At 45.3% G+C, this 14,043-nt stretch overlaps 1 pseudogene; it reads left to right on the top strand.

Moving 5' to 3' along the window:
- The first annotated feature begins 12,382 nt into the window (after positions 1-12,382).
- Positions 12,383-12,499, top strand: LOC127194919 (uncharacterized; annotated as a pseudogene).
- Positions 12,500-14,043: the final 1,544 nt, after the last annotated feature.

Below are 14,043 nucleotides of genomic sequence, written 5' to 3'. Positions count from 1 at the left end.
GTAACTGCCTTGGAATGGGAACCTATGCAAAGAGATGCGTATGGCTCAGTCAGATTACCTGACCTGACCCTGAACAACTCAGCTTTAAAGGGTGGCCTAAGCCACTTTAGCTATTGTGGAATCCTGCCTTGGGCGGCACGGTGAGCCCTTCTACTCTAGTGTCAGGGAGTCCGCAGGGTGAGATTCAGGAGAGGTTGCCATGTGTAAGCTCTCAGCCTGTTATCACAGCAGGAGGGAGAGATCCTTGGCCATCTGTGGAACAAGGAAGAGAATTCCTCCTGCCTTATACTCTACAGCCCCGTGGGCCTACCTGTTGAATTAATCAAGCTCCAGCATTTCAATATCAGTTCTCAGCAGGTGTAAAACAGCCTGTCATCAGCTCAAAGACACTTGCTACTGTCCTTGCCAGTCACCACGGTGGAAATAGCACTGTTCCTGTGAAAGAGCAAGACACTGTTCCCTGTGGCAGCTGTCAGACCCACCCCATCACTGTCTCCCTACTCCCTTCCCATAGCCAATTTGATGAATAACAATTAAGTATATACTAATAAATTGTGTTGTTGGAGAGCAAAATGGGTCAACTGCATCCTGAGCCGTTCATGTAAAGCCCAGCCTCCCAAGGCCACACAACTAAAGCAAAGTCAAGATTAAGACAGAAGGAAAAAAGACAAGGAGCGAGTGAGCGGCCCACACTTAAAGGACAGATCTAGCTGCTCATGGGATGCTTTCTGTGCTGTCCCAGTGACCAGTTATCTACGCTGTGCCCGTAATATCGTCGTTTCAGTGGTGACAAAACTTAGAAACATTTTGCTCTCCTGTGATTGCTTTATACCCTAGTGTTGTGTGAGTATGTGGGGGGCGTGTCCACATGTGTATGGGTGCCTGTGAAGGCCAGACGATGGAGAAGGACTTGCTGGAACTAGAGTTGCAGGAAGTTAGGAGCTGTCCAATGTAAGTGCTGGGAACTGAACTAGTCCTTGGCAAGAGCAGTGTCTACTCATAGCCATCAGGTCATCTCTCTACCGTCTCATATGGTTTCTTAAGTCCACCTAGAGCAAGCTATTCGTGTGACATTGAATCCTGCGGCCTGTTTCAGTGGATCCAAGGTGTCTATGACCATCAAGGCAGGGCACGCTGATGAGGAACTCTCTTCTGACTTTCTCCTTATCCCAACAAGATAGCCCTCTAACTCTTCCAGCCCTTCCACTGTCAACCTGAGGCCCAGCAGCCCACCTAAACAATCTGGCCACTCTTACAGTGTCTCTGTGGCTTCTCAGTACTACCTGGCTTCAACCCTGGGCCTGGGAGCCAACCCGAGGCTCACCTGGTTTCTTCTGCCCTGGGAAAAATGGCAGGAGACAGAAGCACAGAGCATTTGAGGGGGTTAAACCTGCTGTCTTTCCAAATATGCTCAGGTGGCCTCCTTTCTTTGCATCTCACCAGCCATGCAGAAGCTACCAGTGACGCAGGTGCTGGGTGACACTTGTCTCCATCCTTCCGAGCCCCTGTGCGTCAGGTCGGTGTCTTAGTTACTGTTCCATTGCTGAGATGAACCGCCACAGCCAAGGCAACTTATAAAAAGAGGCATTTAGTTGGAGAACTTGCCTACAGTCTCTGAGGGTGACCATTACGGTAGAGAGTGTAGAGACAGGCAGGCTGGCATGGTGCTGGAGCAGTAGCTAAGAGCTCACATCCTGATCCGTAGGGAGCAGGCAGAGCATGGGAGACTGGGCCTACCATTGACTTTTTAAAAAAATATATATTTTATTGATTTATTCATATTACATCTCAATTGTTATCCCATCCCTTGTATCCTCCCATTCCTCCCTCACACCCATTTTCCCCTTACTCCCTTCCCCTATGACTGTGACTGAGGGGGACCTATTCCCCCGTATATGCTCATAGGGTATCAAGTCTCTTCTTGGTAGCCTGCTATCCTTCCTCTTAAAGAAACTGTGTACATTTACACTATGTAATACTACTTAGCTGTTAAAAATAAAGAATTCCCGAAATTTGTGGACAAATGGATGATTGAACTAGAAATGATCATAATGAGTGAGTTAACCCAGAGGCAGAAAGAGTCAAATGGTATATACTTACTTATATCAGGACACTAGGCCAAGGGGCATGACCCATGAAAGTCTTCATTTATCAGGAAAGTGGGACAGAGGGGAGGACATCCTATTGGGACTCTAGGTGAGAGAAGCATGGGAGAATGGGGAAATAGAAGGATCCAGAGGGTCCTAGAAACTTACAAGAAGAATATAATGACGGGTGGATCTGGGCCCAGGGGTTCTGCTCAAACTACCACTGGCTTTTGATACCTCAAAGCCCAGCCTCTGTCACCAGATTCCTAGACAATTGTGACAAACTGCTTGAGTGTTCTGTCAATTGGCTTCTCCATCTTTGACACTGGTACAATAACAAGCCTTCTAGAAAAAGTCTGCCCTGGAGATCGGGGAAGTTGCTCAGTGCCGTGACACTTAGACAAGCAAGTAAGTCAGTGTCCTAGTTAGCTTCTCTGTTGCTGTGATTAAAAAAAAAAAAAACACTGTCCAAAACCCCTTGGGAGAAAATATTACAGTCCACTATCAAGGGAAGCTGACATAGGAACCTGGAGGCAGAACTGAAGTGGAGACCAGTGGAGCAATGCTGCTTACTAACTTGGTACTAACCTTGGTTTGCTTAGTCACCTCTCCAGTATATCCCGGGCCCACATGCCCAGGGATGGCACCAGACAGTGGTTTGCTATCTCTCACACCAATTAACAATTAAGAAAGTGCCTCACAGACACAGCCTGGTTGAGACCATTCCTCGGTTGAGGTTTCTTCTTCCCAGGTGACTCTGAATGTCAAGTTGACAGAGAAGCTGACTATGACAGTCTACTTGCCAAGGACAAACATGCATCCCGAGAGCCATCGCCTTCCCCACAGAGACTGGGCCCATGATTTAGTTCCATCTTACAGATAAGTGAGGTGAGGTTTGAGGGGTCATGTCATTTAAGGCAATACAGCTGTAATTCTGAGAACTTTGGGGATTGTCTTCTTGCTTTGAGAAGTCTTGGATTTCATGAGTTGGGGGCCATTACTTATAATTTGGAAACTTAAACACCCCCAGTGGACGCATGTTGAAAATTTGGTCACTTGCCGATGGTACCATTGGGAGGTGGTAGAAAGGCTAGGAGGTAGAGCCTGGTAGGAGGAAGGTAGTCATTGGGCGTGCTCTGAAAGGGACTATCAGAACCCCTTCTGCTTCCTGGCTGCCATGAGGTAAGCAACTCAATACCACCTGGACTTCCTGCTCCCAAATTCCACCTTGCCATGGACCCAAAGCAACATGGCCAAATGACCATGGACCAACACTTCTGAAAGGACTGGGAGGTAGCTAGTCAGACAGGAGCAGGTATGATGGTCACCGAGGGTGGACTGTGCCTTCGTTATTAGCTGCATCCCCAACTTTTTTGTTTTTGTTTTTGTTTTTTTTTGTTTTTCGAGACAGGATTTCTCTGTATAGCCTTGGCCATCCTGGACTCACTTTGTAGACCAGGCTGGCCTCAAACTCACAGCGATCCACCTGCCTCTGCCTCCCGAGTGCTGGGATTAAAGGCATGCGCCACCACGCCCGGCACGTCCCCAACTTTTGGTTCCCTGCTAACACCGTAACTTTTGTGAAGGGCAGAGTATTACATTGCCCTTCCTCAGAATTTGAAGTGCCACATAAAGAAGACAAATGATCATGATTGCCTTCTACAGATTTTAAATGCCAAATGAAAGAAAGTTGGGGCCAGCAGGGCTTTACTGGTGCCCATTAAGGGAAGGCTATTTCCTCCTACTAAAGCATAGCTATTTTATAGGTACTTAAAAATTTCATTTTACTGTACTTTGTTGTGTGATTTTTATTTTTCTGTCACAAGAATGGGAGTTGAGTCATACCTCAGGCCTGGGGAGGAGATGTTCTAGCAGAGGCTTTCTATAAAGGATAGAAGTCTACTGTTGTATCTGCAGTTATGAGCTCATCCAAATGGGTCTGCCAATAACCTGGTAAGAAAAAGCCTCTCAGGAAAGCTGTGTGCTCCAGAGATGTTGGAAAGCAGTACAGGTATAGTATGGAGCTTACCTAAACACACAGGTGTGACATAACGGTGTCTGGCTGCTCGCTACTCTCAGTTTGAGAATGTTTTCCCCTGCAGTGGCACATGTACCACTGTCCACTCTGGTTATTTTGTCTGAAATCGTTTGGCAGAGAACACAGGCCTGGAGCGTGTGTGTGTGTGTGTGTGTGTGTGTGTGTGTGTGTGTGTGTGTGTGTGTGTGTGTGTGTGTAGTACAGAGCACAATCCTGGTAACACTAAAACAGGGCAGCCTGTACCACTCTCTGCTTCTTGACTATGGCCACAGTGTGAGCAGACCCCTAGCTCTCCTGCTGCCATGCCTTTCCAGCCATGCTGAACTGGATCCCTTCAAACTGTGAGCCAAAGTATTCCCATCTTCCGCTACGGGTGCTTTTGTCAGGCGTTTCATCACAGCAACAAGGATAACTAATACAGAGTGTTTGCTTGACTTGACTCGGGAGTATAGTGAACTGCGAGCAAGAGCGTGACAAGTATGTGAGGTTCCAGAGCAGGAAAGGCTTCACAGGGCAGCTGGCTAGCTCTGGAGACTAAAATAGAGATGTTATTTTCCCATTGTTAAAAGTAGTTTGCTGGAGAGAAAGCTCAGAGGATAAGGGCATTGACTGCTCTTCCAGAGGTCCTGAGTTTAATTCCAATTCCCACCAACTATATGGTGGCTCACAACCATCTATAATGAGATCTAGTGCCCTCTTCTGGTCTACAGGTGTACATGCAGGCAGAACACTGTCATAATAATAAATAAATCTTAAAAAAAAATTTTTTTTTAAAAAGTAGTTTGCTCCTTGCCCACTTTTCTAAAAGGACTGAATTACTGAAATATTCAGGGACATTTTTAGTGTAAACAACACAATGAAAAAGCATCTTCAAGGTTCTTGAGATATTACAAGGAAAAAAAATGCTGTACCTCTCGAGAGTCACACTGCAGAAGGTTCAAGCCTAGAGTCTACATTTTGCTGCCTGTGTGACCTTGGGCATGCTACCTAACTTCTCTGGGCCTTGGTCATTTTCTCTGTCAATCAAGTATCTCACAGGATATTGTGAGAACTAAGCACACTAACATGCATAAATGTTAGGATTTCCTCTATTTTATCCAAATGATTGGATCTGGCATATAATGAGCGCTAAGTGCTGTTCACTTTATCTGCTCACTTTATCTGCTAAACAGGAATGACCTCAGCCACTCACAAAGAATCTAATGCTCCAATTGGTTCTGAATTGACCACAGAGGAGTCCAGTGGTTTATAGGAACTCACTGGCCAACTAGCAAGGCAAATAGGATGTATGACTGGCTGCCCTACCTGGACTCCTGGAACAGTAGCAATTAAGAATCTGCAAGCATGAGAGTGGGGCTGGGGGTGGGGCTGGGGGATCCATTTCCTAGGGTACCAACTGCAAATTCTACACCTGCCATGTAGTTAGCTATGGCATGGTCACGAGTGAATTTGCTTACATTCTATGTGTTCATTACTAAGCAAGACGAGTTATACACAGGGCATTGTTTCTGGCACTCTCTTCTCACCATTTTAAAGAACCTCTCCTTCTGTACACACAGCCTAGAAATGCCAGTTCCTGGAGGGGCAAACTTCTAGCCATTCCAGTCCTATCTGCCTCTGAATAACTCCAATATTCCTGTTCCTCCGAGCCTTGACTCTTCTCCTTCTTTGTAATGGTGTAGATAGGACCAGCCAGGCTGGCCTCACCTGATCACTAACAAAAGGCTGGAAAACGCACAGCAGCCCACCTCAGACCAGATTCATCCTTGCTTCCATGTGCAGTTTGGATTACCTGGCTCAGTTGTATATAAAAAACTTGCTTCCTAGATGCCAAGGGCAGCTGGCTACATCTGCAAACACATGTTAAAGAAACCATTTGATCTGAATAAGCACTTAGCATCTGCTTTCAAATGACCAGGGCGGTTGTGTATTGCTTTACTATTGTCAAGTTCCATTTTAAAGAAAAACCATCTACCTTTTAAGTGTTTTTTTACCAAAGGGGGAAAAAAAACAAGAGAAAAAAAAAAAAAAAAAAGAAATGCACACTATTGCTTGTATTTTCCTTAATGCAAATTAGCCAAGTGTTGGGAAAGCAGGAATGATGAGCTAGTTCTCAGGCATCTCTGTGCAGTCTGGACCATGGGTTCTTTGAGGCAGGTTTACCCCACAGCTAATGACATCTCTATTCTAAATCAAGCCCTTCGCCTGCATGGGCCCTCACCAAGGTGTCCTGTGATATACCTTTTCTTAATGAGCTCCTACCAGTAGGTCGAGGCTCATCTCTGCAAACCTAAGAGGATTTCTCATCCTACCTCCATTCATAACATGTGTTTGCAGATGTCGCTGTGGGGTCCCTGCAGGTGTCATACAGGGAAGCAAACTGTGCAGAGATAATGAAAACATGGTGCAGATTGACTTGATCAATCTGGATCAGACTTGGGACCCTAATGCCAGGCGGTTCATTGCCAGCACATTTAAAACACAGTACAATTTGGGAAAGGGGTTCCAGGCAACAATCAATCAGTCCAACTCCAGGTGGACACTAAAGCTTACGGTGTGACTACATAGAAACTCTTTTACAAAATACATGTGACCATAGGGTAGGTGCTAAAGCCAAAGCTAGGATGGCCTCTGACCACAGAGGTCAGCAGGCAATAAAATGCTGTGACATCTCCCATAAGAGTAGGTAACTATCTAGGGAGGGAAGAGTCCAGGATAAGCATTCTGGGGAATTTGGGTGAGGTTTGCCTCTATAGCAAGATGTGGGTGAGGTCTGCCTCCACAGACTGCCTGCCGAAGGATCACCAGGCTGTTAACAAAACCCACTCTCAGCTTTCTGGATGGAATGCAGGCATTTGATTTTTCTCTGCTCCACTGAGGAGACCTCCTTGCGTGATGTGATTAACATCCCTGGTTCCCTTGTTGACCCCTCTCTGAGTACAAGGACCTCTATGCCCCCAACACGTAGTCAGCTGCCCTAAGCATCCAAGAAGTGTTCAGGTGACCAAAGCTGTAAATAGAAGTAGGGATGGGCCTGCTCCCAGGCTTGGAGGCATTACTGAACCTTTTACCACTACTCTGTTTCTGCTGTGTGTTTTCCAGCCTTCTGTTAATGATCAGGACAGTTTCCTGAAGGTCACATGTTCCGTGCCATGCTATCAGCCTCTGTGGAGCTCAGGGTAAGACATTCTTGGTCAGCTTGTTCTTGAAGTTTGTGGCTCTGCCCCGAGGTTACTGCCTCCATCAGATAACTCCTGTGGGCTGAGAAGTCATTTTTTCAAACATCACGCTGCCATACTTCATAATCGTACAGAACAGTGGGGAGGCAGTGAGGGAGCAGGATGCTTATTTATATGGTTCTCTGCTGCTGACAGACAAGACTTCTTGCACTCTCTCCATGGCAAGTAGGACTTTTGACTGCCAGATTCAATATTCAAAAAAAAAAAAAAAAAAAAAAAAAGCCAATGGTCATTTTTAGATGACATGGTCTTAAGGAATATGCACACAATCGCAGCTACTAGAGGTAACAAGGGAGTTTGCAGGATCCCTGATGGATATACAAAACCCAGCTCTCTATATACTAATAACAATAAATGGAAAATAGTTATTTTAGAGCACAGAGGATCAAACTTGGGGTATTGCACATTCCAGGCAAAGGCTCTACCATTCGCATGGGTCCCCAGGCCTTGATTGTTTGAATATAATATTAAGAAAACAATTCTATTTACAGTAGCATCAAGAAGGACGAAATGCCTAAGAATAAACTTAATAAGAGAGGTATGGGCTTGAGTATGAGAAACACTGTTGAAAGAAACTGAGGAAGACCTAAGGAAAAGACACTCCACTGAGAGGTTTAAGACTGTTGTTTTGGGATGACAGTTATTTAAATTTATTTAGATACTGCTTTCTAATAACAGTCAGGAAGGGTGTGGCTCAGATGGGAGGGGCTAAGGTTTGGACTGAGCAACTGAAGCTAGCAATGGAGTACCTGACTCTTCCCCAGTGGCCAGGATAATTTCATTTTTTAAATTTAAAATTGTATACAACGTACATTTTTATATATTATATATAATTTTATACAATGTATATATTTTAATTAAAAATTTTATACAATGTATATATTTTTAGTTGTCCAAAAATTCTTTATCACAATTTATTTTAAATGACTTCGTTTCTGTTTATTTTTGTGACTGTGATTTAGTTATAATGTTTCCCCCTTTCCTTTCCTCTCTCCAAACTCTCCCACGTACCTCTCCCCACTCTCCTTTAAATTCAAGGCACCTTTTTTCATTAATTCATACAATATATTTTGATTATGTTTTACTCATCCCTCAGTTCCTCCGAGATCCACCCCCACCTCCTTTTCCACCAAACTTCATAATCTCACTCTCTTAAAAAAAAAAAAAAAATCAAAATGAACAACAACAGCAACAAAAACCCTACAAGACCAAAAAAAAAAAAAAAAAAAAAAAAAAAAAAATCCAAAACAAAAGCTCTCCCCCCAAACCATAGATTTGTTTTCATTTCTGAGGAAAACATAAAAACAACTTTCAGACATCTATAAATGATTTTTAAATTATTAGAACTAAGCAAATAAATAGCCTGTTCCTTTTGACCTCTGTGGAATATGAATGGTAAACTGAAGTCGTGAGAACAGTAGGGAATTCATGTGCCTCGCTGCATGCTGATCTATATAGCCCCTCTAGGATGAAGGCTTCTGAGGGCCATTTGGTTTGTAGTAGGGATGCCAGAACCATATTCTGAATGAATAAAGAGCAGAAGTAAGGAAGAGGGTTTATAAGCAATTTAGAGCCAATGGATCAAGGATAGAAACCAGAAGCAATAGAAAAGGGGTTGTACCATCTGGAGAATTAAAGTTACGTGGGAGTACACAGTAGCAAACGGCAGTGACATACAGCTGGTACTCTTGAGTTCTCTGAAGCCTGGTGCCCTGAGTGATCCCGGTGCTGCCACACACCAGCTCTGTGAGTGTGGATGTGCTACCTTAACTTCCTCAGGCCTTAGTTTTCTCGCCCATGAGATGGAGGTAAATTAAGGTTGCCAAGATGGTTGCACTGATCATCAACTTGACAAGTTCTAGAATGCCCTAGAAGACAAACCTCTGTGATGTCTGTAAAGGGCTTTCTAGACAGGGTCGTTTCTTCATATCCATCTGTGTGACCCTAGACCAGGACGTATAGCAAATTCCTCTCTTCATGTCTACAAGTTGACGTAATTGGTTCTGTAATCTGTCTCTATTGGAGCCATTAGTGTTGGTTGAACAAATCTTCATTTAGGTACCTGTCAGTTTTTCCTTCTGAAAAAAAATTTTTTTTTTTTTTTTATGTTACAGCCCTTCTCTATTCTGAAAACACTGAACAATTGTGAAATATTAAATATGGAAGATAATTGTAAGTAGCTTTTAAAAATGAGATCCTTAAGCTAGGCATGGCAGCACACACAACTTGAATCCCAGCATTCGGGAGGCAGAGGCAGGCGGATCTTTGTGAGTTCATGGTCAGCCTGGTTTACAAAGAGAGTCCAGGATAGCCAAGAGAAATGCTGTCCCATAAAAACCAACTCGGCGCCCCCCTCCCCCTCAAAGGTGGGGAAGGCGGATCCTTGGATTCAAATACTTCACTAGAAGTTAAGAAACTAGTTAGGTATAGAGATGTGCACCTGTAATCTCAGCACTGAGGAGGCTGAGGCAGGGGAATCATGAGTTTGAAAGCAGCCTGATCTAAACAATGAGACCCTGCCTCAAAATGAATAAATAATCAAACAACCATTACCCCAGTGGATGCTGGGTAACCAGAGGATCTTTGTAAACTTATGACAGCTTTTCAACCCTCAAAAGAGTCTACAAAAAGCATTACAAACTGTACTAGTGAGACTCTCATGCTTTACAAATAGTTTCAAACTCACAGGAACGTCCCGTATGTCAGTCACCATTCTTGTTTGCCTCTATGGCTGTATTTGGCTTGCACATCCAGGCCACAGTTTTCTGTGGGCAAGAGGAGCTCAGGGCAGGGACCAGGAGGCCCAAACTGAAGCGGAGACCATAGAACACTGCTTACTGCCTTGCTCAGCCTGATTTCTTATACACGCCAGGGCCACCTACTCAGGGTTGGCACCTGCCACATAGGGCCGGGCCCTCCCTCACTGATTAAGAAAATGTTCCCCGCCCCTCGACTTGCCCGCAGGCCAATCTAATGGAGGCATTTCCTTAGGAGTTTCTTTTCCTAGATGACCCTACTTGTGTCAAGTTGACAAGAGACTAACCAATGCAATCAGCAACTGCATTCAGATTTTACCAATTACCCTAATAACGTCTTTCCTAGCAAAATGATTCAACACAGATGCACATGTTGCCTGTCACGCATCCTCAGTCCAGAACATTCCATAGTTTCCCCCTGACTTTTATGACTGTAATGTTCTATAAGATAACCGGCAAGTTGTAGAATGTTGCTTGGCTTAGGAGACTCTCCTGTTCCCTTAGAGGTCAGGCTATGTATGCATCTTTGGCAGGAATATCTAAGACAATGTAAATGTTTCTGGCAGCCTATCAGCTGCCTTGTGATTTGCATTTGATGATGTTCCAGTTAATGCTACACTTGATCCAGGTGGTTTCTGCCAGGTTGCTGCATTAGAAAGTAATTCCTTTCCTTTGTAATGAATAGGTCTCTTATGCAAAGATACTTTGGGGCTGTGTAACTATTGCATTTGCCTTCTAAATTTTGCCTGCAAATTCCAGCATTTATTGACATGTCATGCATGAACTAATCATTATTATGATTGTTGCCAAATGGTGGTTTTCTGTTTCTTTTGTTTCTTTTACATTCAATAGCTGGCATCCATTGGCACAGAGAACTTTCTCATCATCTCCTTCTCTTCCTAAATCTGTGTGATCTCCACATTTTGTTTAATTACAATCAACCCCTATCATGTTTACTTTGATGCTCACATGGCCCTAGTACCCCGAGTGGTTTGGACTGGTTTTCGTGTCATTTTGACACGCCCCATCATGTTTTGAATGCTTTATTTATTTATTTATTTTATTTTTATTTTTTTATGTCTCAGCAGCTCAGTGTCAAATTGTCTCCACTCTTAAAAAACTACAAAAGCCTGTCGGTTGTGTTTTCAGGGCTGCAGCCTGCAGGGTAGCCAGTGTTTTTTGAGACCTCTTCTCCTCCGCTGGTAGACTATGTTTTGCCACAAATCTGTGTGCTTGGCATGCGGACTGTTATTGATCTATTGCCGCTTCCAGCGACTCTGTGTGCAGAGCCGGAACAGAAGTATCAATATTCCACAGGAGTTCCTAACCATACCTCTGGGTGAGCTGAGACACAATTGTTCCACCTTTTTCATATTTAAATTTTCCTTATCAGGCAGCAAAAAACCTGGCTCCATAATCCCCTCATATATTTATTTATTTGCTTAAATCCCCTTGCGTATAGCAAATCTGCTAATCCACTGGGCCACCTTTCAGTCAGCGACCCTCAGACTATATTGCTTATATATCCCTAATGGGTTTTTAAGTGGATTACAAAGTAGGAAAGGAAAACAGAAAGGAGTGACGAGACAAAGGGAAAGGGGAAAATATTAATAGGGTTACTGATTGTAGGTAATTCTGTGACTAGAAAGACTCTGGACCAGAATAATAAAATACAAAAAAAAAAAAAAAAAAAAAAAAAAAAAAGAGAGATTTACTGGATTGAGAAGGTAATTATTCATGAGGCTAGATTGTGCCAGAATAATTGAGACCCTCATCTGTTATTGCTTAAGACAACAAGTGTTGTGAGTGGCCCTGCAGGTTAATTTCCCTTTGCAGTTTTTGGCCTCACTGTCCTCTCTTAGGGACACCAGCACAAACCACCAGGGATCACAGGTCAGGGAAAGAATGCTAGAGAGTCAAATCTTCAGGTGTTCCTCATGGGGCAGGTGCGTGTGTGTGTGTGTGTGTGTGTGTGTGTGTGTGTGTGTGTGCGCGCGCGCGCGCGCGCGCATACCACTTTCACTATGGCTAGATCAATGGGAGTCACATGAATATACCTAGTTTGAGTGACTGTCTATGAGAAGACAGAAAGTACCACAGAAACAGTTTTTTCCCGACTATTTGGGAAAATCCAGCAATATCTATATTATGCAGAAACATCTAAGGTGTTTTTTAGGTAAAGAAATTTATTTCTCATCGTAAATACTTTTGAAATCTAAAATAAATAAGACGTCACATTATAGACATTGAGAAAATGATTTTCCTGCCCCTAGAGGCATTGCAGTTGTGGCTGCTGCATTGCATGTGTGTCAGTAGGTGGCAGCGGGGAGGGAGGCTGTGTCTGAGCTGGAACATCTGAATAATTAGTAGCCTAACATTCCCTGAAAAGAGCAAGTCTGAGATGGACAAGAGCCCAGCACTAGGTAGGTACAGACAGGCTCCTAGGATGGAGAGCAAGGCAGAGACTAGAAAAACCTCACCGGGATCGCAGGCCCTGACCAGAAGCGAGCCCAAGACAGACAACCCTCACAAGGGGATGCTCAGGCAAGCCAGGCAAGGAGCAAGAATGAGACAAGCACCAGACCAGAGCCATGGGGCCTGGACAGTGAGCTAGCCTGTGATGACCACCAGTCTGGCATTATGCAGGCCTGGGGAGGGGGCAGACCACGCCTGAGATGACCCCTGTCCTGCACCATAATACACAAGCAGGGCACGGTACTTCTGAGACCACTCTGGAGACAATTCCAGACACTCAGAGACCCTGGGTATCACAAGAGAAGCAAGTGGTGAAGAATTGGAAGAGAAAGAGAAAACAGAAGGATGTGACCACAACAAAGAGGGGCAGAACTGGAGCCGTGAGGGCAGTGAGGAACAGCCTGATGAGAGCAGCCAGTCATGCCGCCTGGAATGACAGTGGGGTCCTGACCTGTGTTGCCACCAGGGGGCCACATCCTGGTCTGTAGTCCTGCAGCAGCAGGGATCTGTTATCACCAAAGGCCAGGCAGACACCCTTGGTCTAGGCTGCCCCTGGGGACAGGTTGATGTCTGCGGCTGTGCAGAACTGGCCCCACCCCTCACCTGTGCATCCTGGGAGAGCTGGCCCTGAAGCATGAGAGTAGCAGTGCTACTAGTGACCCGCAGTGCTCGGGAGAGTGGGAGTACAGGCCCTACACATTGCTGGAGCCACCCCTAGGATACAAGCTTAGGAGAGTTGGCCCTGCCACTCATCTCTCCTGAGGTGGTGTGGATGAGGGAGAAATACCCTCCTCCTCCCTCATCCATCACCATCTGTGCCAGCGGGGAGACCTGGCCTTTGGGGTCATGAGAGCAGGAGATCTGTCCTTGCCCCTCACCAGCTACAGCACTTGAGAGAGAGGGCCCTGCATCTCATTTGGGCAGCACAGGAGAGCTGACCTTGGATGTGGCGGTTTCGGGTGAGCCGGACCCAAGGTGTGAGTATGGGAGAGCTGGCTCTGCCTCTTGTCTGCTGGGCAGTAGCATAGATGTATGTGTGTGTGTGTGTGTGTGTGTGTGTGTGTGTGTGTGTGTGTGTGTGTGAGAGAGAGAGAGGGGGGGGGAGACCCTCTTCCCTTCCCTCATTCTTTGCTATCTATGGCAGGAGGGAGAGCTGGCCCCAGGGTCATGAGAATGGGAGAACTGGCTATGCCCCTCACCAGCTGCAACACTTAGGAGAATGGGCCATGCACTTCGCCCCAGGCAGCAGGGTAGACCCAGCCTTGGTTGCAAGGGTTGCTGTTGAGCCAGCCCCCAAGGACATGAGAATGCAAGAGCTGACAGGCTGACCAGCTCAGCAACCTTCCAGGCCCAGATCCAGGGCTTTGAATTGTCCCTCCCCGAAGTCTACCCCATTTAGGAAGTGCTGGATGGAGCACATGAAGGGGCTAGGCCTACAGACCCAAAAC

The sequence above is a fragment of the Acomys russatus genome, chromosome 10 (assembly GCF_903995435.1).
Source record: "Acomys russatus chromosome 10, mAcoRus1.1, whole genome shotgun sequence".
In the NCBI taxonomy this organism is placed as follows: domain Eukaryota; kingdom Metazoa; phylum Chordata; class Mammalia; order Rodentia; family Muridae; genus Acomys; species Acomys russatus.
This window is presented reverse-complemented; position numbering and strand designations above follow the sequence as displayed.